At 39.2% G+C, this 8,134-nt stretch overlaps 1 protein-coding gene across 2 annotated transcripts in view; it reads left to right on the top strand.

The window, feature by feature from the left end:
- The first annotated feature begins 1,081 nt into the window (after positions 1-1,081).
- The window catches only part of LOC139378487 (protein SCAF11-like), a 29,376-nt gene continuing 22,323 nt past the window's right edge, over positions 1,082-8,134 (top strand). Inside the window, exon 1 of one of the 2 annotated variants that reach the window (XM_071120691.1) lies at positions 1,082-1,316. The gene's annotated coding sequence lies outside the window, so the exon portion shown is untranslated. The remainder of the gene's footprint in view (positions 1,317-8,134) is intronic. The other variant, XM_071120693.1, reaches the window with a different exon arrangement.

The following is an 8,134-nucleotide window of genomic DNA, read 5'->3' as shown; positions in this document are numbered from 1 at the left end:
TTGTATTATAATACCTTGTAGAACTCATTTTGCTGGCTGAAAGAGTATGGAATAATATATCTCATGTCATTTTGTAGAAGAAAATAATATTGAAGGTATTCTCTCACCCCTCACCCCCAACATGTATCCACTGTAAACGTTTGTCATTGTACGAGCACAGTGCGCGTACTTTTTTTTTTTTTTTGTATTTGTAAATTGGTTTAAATACATGGAGTTTTATACAGGTTTTCTCCTGTGTTCTTTGCTTTATGTGCAGGTATATTTTCTTCACTACTTTTTTTTCTATGTTAATATAGTGTGGCGTTTTTATTGTACTATTTTTTCATTCTTAATACCATGCCACATTCCGGCTCACGTCCTCAGACTATCCTCTCTATGGTGTGTTGTGTAACATTAATGACTGCCTGTTAGCGTCCGAGCGGGGCAGCCCACCCATCCTCATTTCTGCAGTGTCAGTAGGATGTGCTATTATACATAGACATAACAGTCTGTTAGATTGGCTTTATTTACTTTGGTGACTGTTTATAGTTTTTAAATAAAAGACTGAACAATTTGTCTTTTTGAGGCTCTTGATTTGTGGTGTGAGGAGGCAATGGGTGCCTCTGTTCCACAATGTTACATGGCTGTGATCATCCACTTTTTAAATACACATTTTAATGGAAAATGTTTTTCCCTAAATGTGTATATTCTATTGATCAAATTACAACAAAGTTGAGCTGTTTTCGAAAGCTTCTTTCCTAGATCATCTCTCCCAGTGGAAAGTGGATCAGAATGATTTTCTATCCCAAACTACCTCAATTGGGTATATATGGCTCTGAGTGTAGCTTACCTTTTACTTCTGTTGATGGCCTGTCACTAAAGTTGTCAGTCTCTTGCTACTGTTTATGAAATTACAACCTTTTAGCCCCCATGCCAGTTACTGGTATAATTGTTTCTAGTCATTTTATTGCATATAAATTCCGTTGAATTGAAAAGAAAGGAAAATATCAATGGTTTCTTGAAAATATTTTAATATCATTGGCAACTAAACAGTGTTCCGGTTATATCTGGGACCGGAAACAGTTGAAGGATTTTTTTCCCTAGTGTAATGTGTATTGCAGCGACACTGTGCGGTGCTGTTTAAACTTCACTGGTCTCAGACAGACATCGAGACATGTGGCCGAGACGTTCGTAAATGTATAACGAGTTAGCAGTGCAATCTATTCGGCTATATTCAGGTATTCTAGCTTTGGAGTCTAACCAATACACGGAAATAAGTGGGACAACAAAAAATAAAAAAAACCACGCCAGTTTTCTAGCTATTGATTTAGCTTCGGGTAAGTCAACAGACACGTAGCTAGCTAACCAATTTAGCAAGTCTGCAGCCGTTGGCAAGCAAAAGTATCGTTAGCTGCTAGTTAGCCACGGTAACAGCTACCTAGCTAATATAGCGTCTGTATTGTAGGCCAGGCCAGTCTCGTTAGCCAATGAAGTTGAATAATTAACTAGCTAGCTATGAGCATACTTGTTTTGTTTCTTGTTAGCTAAATACAATTACGTTGTTACTAGCCTGCTAGCTAACAGCTGACTAGCCTATATCAACCAAAAGTAGTTAAGTTAGCTGACTAGCGCCTGATCATGACCATCTTGTTAACGTTATCTGAATTGCAAACTAGCGCCAACTACTTAACTTAGTTATCAAACTAGTAGAAATAACAAGTAGCTAGTTAACCAGCTAAACATAGAAGTTAGTTGAAGTTTGAGGGGCACTAGTACAAACTACTAGAATAAGTTGAAGGGTCGTGTTACATCACACATGGGCCACAAAGTTTAAATTGTTAACGTTAGCTGTTAACGTCAGCGACCGCAGGGCATTTCATAATGTTTACTAAATTAAATGTCAACTTACTTGACAGCTAGCTGCGAGGTATTTGGTTAGCTAGCTGCGAGGTATTTGGTTAGCTAGCTGGACATAAAATACAAGACCACAACTCGTCGGATTTACTAGATAGTTGGAAGCTAGCTAGTTTACGTTAGTAGTTGGCTGACTAGCTGGTAAATTAAATAATCCAAGATGGCATTGGATGATAGAGAACATGGCTAACGTTAGTTATTTTAGCAGCTCACAGAGTAGAGTGTTGGCCTCAGTGACCTGTATAACCCATTTAATTTAAATATCTGCGACTGTGTCTGCCTGTATTTTAGCCAGAGCTGACACACTGGCTAAGCAAGACCTTTTGTTGTACTCTTACCACTGGCTTTCACTGGACAGTGTTTTGCTTCTTGATTCATGCGGAAGGCACATTTCAGTTGAATGCATTCAGCTGTACAAACCTTTCCGTTGCGCCACTCACCAAGCAGACATTAACTTCTCAACTGGCTATGTACACTTTGTGACAGTGTTTATTTTTGTTTTTTCAAGTTTATTTAATTTAACCTTTATTTGACTTGGCAAGTCAGTTAAGAACAAATTCTTATTTACAATGGACGGGCTAACCCGGGACAACGCTGGGCCAATTGTGCGTCGCCCTATGGTACTCCCAGTCATGGCCAGTTGTGATACAACATGGAATCGAACCAGGGTCTGTAGTGACGCCTTTAGCACTGAGATGCAGTGCCTTAGACCACTGCGCTACTCGGGAGATCGCCAGAGCTCTGACGTCTCCTGCTTCCATCTGCTGGTCGGGAACCCACTTAGCTAGCGATCCACTATTCAAGTATGCTTGTTTCTTTTATTGGACGTGGAGACCGAGAGAAATCCTTGGCCAAATCAGCCTTGCATTCAAGTAGTTACTTGCCAGACACATGCTGTGACCATTTGTTCACAGTTGCTGTGCTTATGCTGATACAGTTTTAAGCTTTGTCTTATGTGCGAGATAGGCATGGTATAAATCGTCCAACGAAATGCTCACTTGCAAGTTCCTTCTCGACTATGCAACATGAATACGAACATAAAGTAAATGGCAGTAGAATAGAATAACATTTTTAGGATAAGTATAATACAATACATGTGTATTGGGGATAGGGGCAAGTGTATAAATTGAGAAATATAGTAAGTCTCGTGTCAGCAGTTGTGATAAGGTGTGGAGAATCACAGCAGTCTGATGCTTATAGATAGAAACTGTATCTGAGCCTGTTGGTATCAGACCTCATGCTCTGATATCGTCTACCGACGGTAAGGGAGAGAACAACGCGTATGTGGGGCCCTTGATGCTGCGTGCCCACCTCAGACACTGTTTCCAGTTGATATCCTGGATGAGTGGAAGCACCAGTGATGTACTGGACCACCTTCACCCCCATAGGATTATCATTTATTTACATTTTAGTCATTTAGTAGGCGCTCTTATACAGTTGGTACATTCATCTTAAAGATAGATAGGTGGGACAACCACATCTGTTATAGTAAGTATATTTTTCCTCAGTCAAGTGATCTTGTAGTGGATGCGAGCTTCGACTGGAAGCCAGTGGAGCGTGCAGAGGAACGGGGTACAATGGGAGAACTTGGGAAGGTTTAACACCAGGCAGGCTGTGCCATTCTGGATAAATTGCAGGGGTTTGATGGCACATGCATGGAGTCCAACCAACACCGACTTGCAGTAGTCCAGACGGGAGATGACAAGTGCCTGGATTAGGACCTGCGCCTCTTTCTGTGTGTGACAGGGTCGTACTCTACCGATGTTGTAGAGCATGAACTTGCAGGAACGGGTCACTGCTTTGATGTTTGCAGACAGAAATTATTCATGACCTGGCAGGAATATAGTATGTGGGTCTGGTTTAGAGGTCAACCGATTAATCGGAATGGTCGATTAATTAGGGCCGATATCAAGTTTTCATAACAATCGGAAATCAGTATTTTTGGACACCGATTTGGCCGATTTTAAAAAAAATATATATATTTTTAACACCTTTATTTAATCTTTATTTAACTAGGCAAGTCAGTTAACAACACATTCTTATTTTCAATGACGGCCTAGGAACGGTGGGTTAACTGCCTCGGTCAGGGGCAGAACGACAAGATTTTCACCTTGTCAGCTCGGGGGATTTAATCTTGCAACCTTACAGTTAACTAGTCCAACGCTCTAACCACCTGCCTCTCATTGCACTCAATGAGGAGCCTGCCTGTTATGCAAATTCAGTAAGCCAAGGAAAGTTGCTAGCTAGCATTAAACTTATCTTTTAAAAAACAATCAATCAACCATTAGTTAACTACACATGGTTGATGATATTACTAGTTTATCTAGCGTGTCCTGCATTGCATATAATCAATGCGGTGCGTATCGTTGCTCCAATGTGTACCTAACCATGAACATCAATGCCTTTCTTAAAATCAATACACAGAAGTATATATTTTTAAACCTGCATATTTAGCTAAAAGAAATCCAGGTTATCAAAATCAAATCAAATTTATTTGTCACATACACATGGTTAGCAGATGTTAATGCGAGTGTAGCGAAATGCTTGTGCTTCTAGTTCTGACAATGCAGTAATAACCAACGAGTAATCTCGTTCCAAAACTACTACATTAAACACACAGTGTAAAGGGATAAAGAATATGTACATAAGATATATGAATGAGTGATGGTACAGAACGGCATAGGCAAGATGCAGTAGATGGTATCGAGTACAGTATATACATATGAGATGAGTAATGTAGGGTATGTAAACAAAGTGGCATAGTTTAAAGTGGCTAGTGATACATGTATTACATAAAGATGCAGTAGATTATATAGAGTACAGAATATACCCTACATTACTCATCTCATATGTATATGTATGTAAACATTATATTAAGTAGCATTGTTTAAAGTGGCTGGTGATATTGTTGGACTAGTAACCGGAAGGTTGCAAGTTCGAACCCCCGAGCTGACAAGGTGAAAATCTGTCGTTCTGCCCCTGAACAGGCAGTTAACCCACTGTTCCTAAGCCATCATTGAAAATAAGAATTTGTTCTTAACTGACTTGCCTAGTTAAATAAAGGTAAAATAAAATATATTTTCCATCAATTTCCATCAATTCCCATTATTAAAGTGGCTGGAGTTGAGTCCGTGTGTTGGCAGCAGCCACTCAATGTTAGTGGTGGCTGTTTAACAGTCTGATGGCCTTGAGATAGAAGCTGTTTTTCAGTCTCTCGGTCCCAGCTTTGATGCACCTGTACTGACCTCGCCTTCTGGATGATAGCAGGGTGAACAGGCAGTGGCTCGGGTGGTTGTTGTCCTTGATGATCTTTATGGCCTTCCTGTGACATCGAGTGGTGTAGGTGTCCTGGAGGGCAGGTAGATTGCCCCCGGTGATGCGTTGTGCAGACCTCACTACCCTCTGGAGAGCCTTACGGTTGTGGGCGGAGCAGTTGCCGTACCAGCCAATATTAACCAGGTGAAATTGTGTCACTTCTCTTGCGTTCATTGCACGCAGAGTCAGTGTATATGCAACAGTTTGGGCCGCCTAATTTGCCAGAATTGTACGTAATTATGACATAACATTGAAGGTTGCGCAATGTAACAGGAATATTTAGACTAATGGATGCCACCCCTTAGATAAAATACGGAACGGTTTCCAAATTTCACTGAAAGAATAAACGTCTTGTTTTCGAGATGATAGTTTCCCAATTTGACCATATTAATGACCTAAAGGCTCGTATTTCTGTGTGTTATTATGTTATAACTAAGTCTATGATTTGATAGAGCAGTCTGACTGAGCGGTGGTAGGCAGCAGCAGGCTCGTAAGCATTCATTCAAACAGCACTTTTGTGCGTTTTGCCGCAGCTCTTCGTTGTGCGTCAAGCATTGCGCTGTTTATGACTTCAAGCCTATCAACTCCCGAGATTAGGCTTGTGTAACCGATGTGAAATAGCTAGCTAGCTAGTTAGCGGGGTGTGCGCTAATAGCGTTTCAAACGTCACTCGCTCTGAGACTTGGAGTGGTTGTTCCCCTTGCTCTGCATGGGTAACGCTGCATCGAGGCTGGCTGTTGTCGATGTTTTCCTGGTTCGAGCCCGGGGAGGAGCGAGGAGAGGGACGGAAGCTAAACTGTTACACTGGCAATACTAAAGTGCCTATAAGAACATCCAATAGTCAAAGGTTAATGAAATACAAGTGGTATAGAGATAAATAGTCCTATAATTCCTATAATAACTACAACCTAAAACTTCTTACCTGGGAATATTGAAGACTCATGTTAAAAGGAACCACCAGCTTTCATATGTTATCATGTTCTGAGCAAGGAACTGAAACGTTAGCTTTCTTTCATGGCACATATTGCACTTTTACTTTCTTCTCCAACACTTTGTTTTCGCATTATTTAAACCAAATTGGACGTTTCATTATTTATTTGAGGCTAAATTGATTTTATTGATGTATTATATTAAGTTAAAATAAGTGTTCATTCAGTATTGTTGTAATTGTCATTATTACTAATAAATGTAAAAAATCTGCCGATTAATTGGTATCGACTTTTGTTGGTACTCCAATCGGTATCGGCGTTGAAAAATTATAATCGGTCAACCTCTCGTCTGGTTAGCCCTATTCTTACAAAGTTACGCAAGCAACTTGGTGTGATGTCATGGTTGTAATTTCATTGTGTTATTGGAGTTTTGGAAAATTCAGTCAATATTTTTCATGAGTATTCCCAGGAGTAGAGAGTTGGTTGTCTTGGACATGTTTCTAGATATGTCCTCCCAGTCTTATTGTGTTATTAATATTTACAGCTCGTCTACCCAATTGGTTACCGCTATAATATTCTCCTCTTTTGTTATTTATAATTATGTATATGTGTATGTATACCTTACGCATTTGCAATTTATCAAATTAAAGGATCTATAGAATATATTTTTGTGCTGTAAGTGAGCTCTTTTCAACGGGAAGGGTCCCAATTTATGAGTCCTATGACCCATGCTACCCAAGGAAGTGGTAGCACAATTGGAGGCCATTTTAATTTATAATTTTGAATAGCCTTTGATTTGGGCCTGGGTATGTCTTGAACAAAACCATTCATAAAGACAGTGTAATCAAAAATAATAATAATTTAAACAGGCAATGGAACAATAAATACAGCATAATGGGAAAATGAGAGGGGACCAGTGTATTATGGGTACTACAAGAAACAAAGAGAATGACACTCGTTATGAAGATTTCTAAATACTTATATACTTAAATGGCTGTTGAAATAAAAATTACTTTGTTTAACGTAAATGGCCTTAATAGCCCCATTAAAAAATGACAAAAAAATATTGTTAAAATTGAAGAGGGATAGAGGTGATATCATCTTTCTCCAAGAAACACATCTAAAGAAGAACATAGAAAATTAGAACAACTGGCATCAGCACAAGTGTTTTCCTCTTCCTACCGTTCAGCAAGAAGAGGGGTAGCATTAATAACCAAAAATAATATCCCTTTTCACACAAAGAACCATTGTAGACAGACTGAAGATACATACTAGTAAATGGAAAGTTTGAAGGCACGGAAATAACATTAAATGTATATAACCCAAACGAACAATGACCCAAATTTATATTCAAAATGCTTAACCTACTAATCATGGAGCCGACGGGGACAATAGTAATGGGAGGATACCTCAGCCTTCTCACGAATCCCTTGTTAGATTGTCAACATAAACACAAGGCAGAGAAGGCTACAGTGACACTAAGAAGGGCAGACTTGGCGGTGGGTCTGATAGATGTTTGTAGAACTCTACACCCTATTTTAAAGCACGTAACAAATATACTCGAGATTAGACTATTTCTTCATGTTTAAAAACAGACCTAGTCAAAGTCAATAACCTCATTAGACCAATTGAAATATCAGATCATGCTATATTTATAAGTCATGCTATCTATATAATCTATATAAGTATTTTTTTTTCATTTTTATTGTTGTATCATCATCTTTAAAATGAACAAGACAAAACAAACATTCAGATAGGATGATGGGGACAATTTCAGTGAAAAACATAAGAGGGCAACGGTACTTGTGCAAAGTTTCAGAATGATAACTTTCAAAACGAGTGTGCTACATCACATTTATCATGAAGTCACCCAGGTGTCCCATACAAGTAGCCCAAATGTACCCAAGTGGCCAAATTGGTGAAGGTATACATTTTGAAACAAATAACTATATACAAAATACCAAAATGGTATTCTAACCCCCCCCCCCCCCCCCCCA

The sequence above is a fragment of the Oncorhynchus clarkii genome, chromosome 21 (genome assembly GCF_045791955.1).
Source record: "Oncorhynchus clarkii lewisi isolate Uvic-CL-2024 chromosome 21, UVic_Ocla_1.0, whole genome shotgun sequence".
Lineage (NCBI taxonomy): Eukaryota > Metazoa > Chordata > Actinopteri > Salmoniformes > Salmonidae > Oncorhynchus > Oncorhynchus clarkii.
The sequence above is the reverse complement of the archived record's forward strand: the minus strand, read 5'-3'. Positions and strand labels throughout refer to the sequence as shown.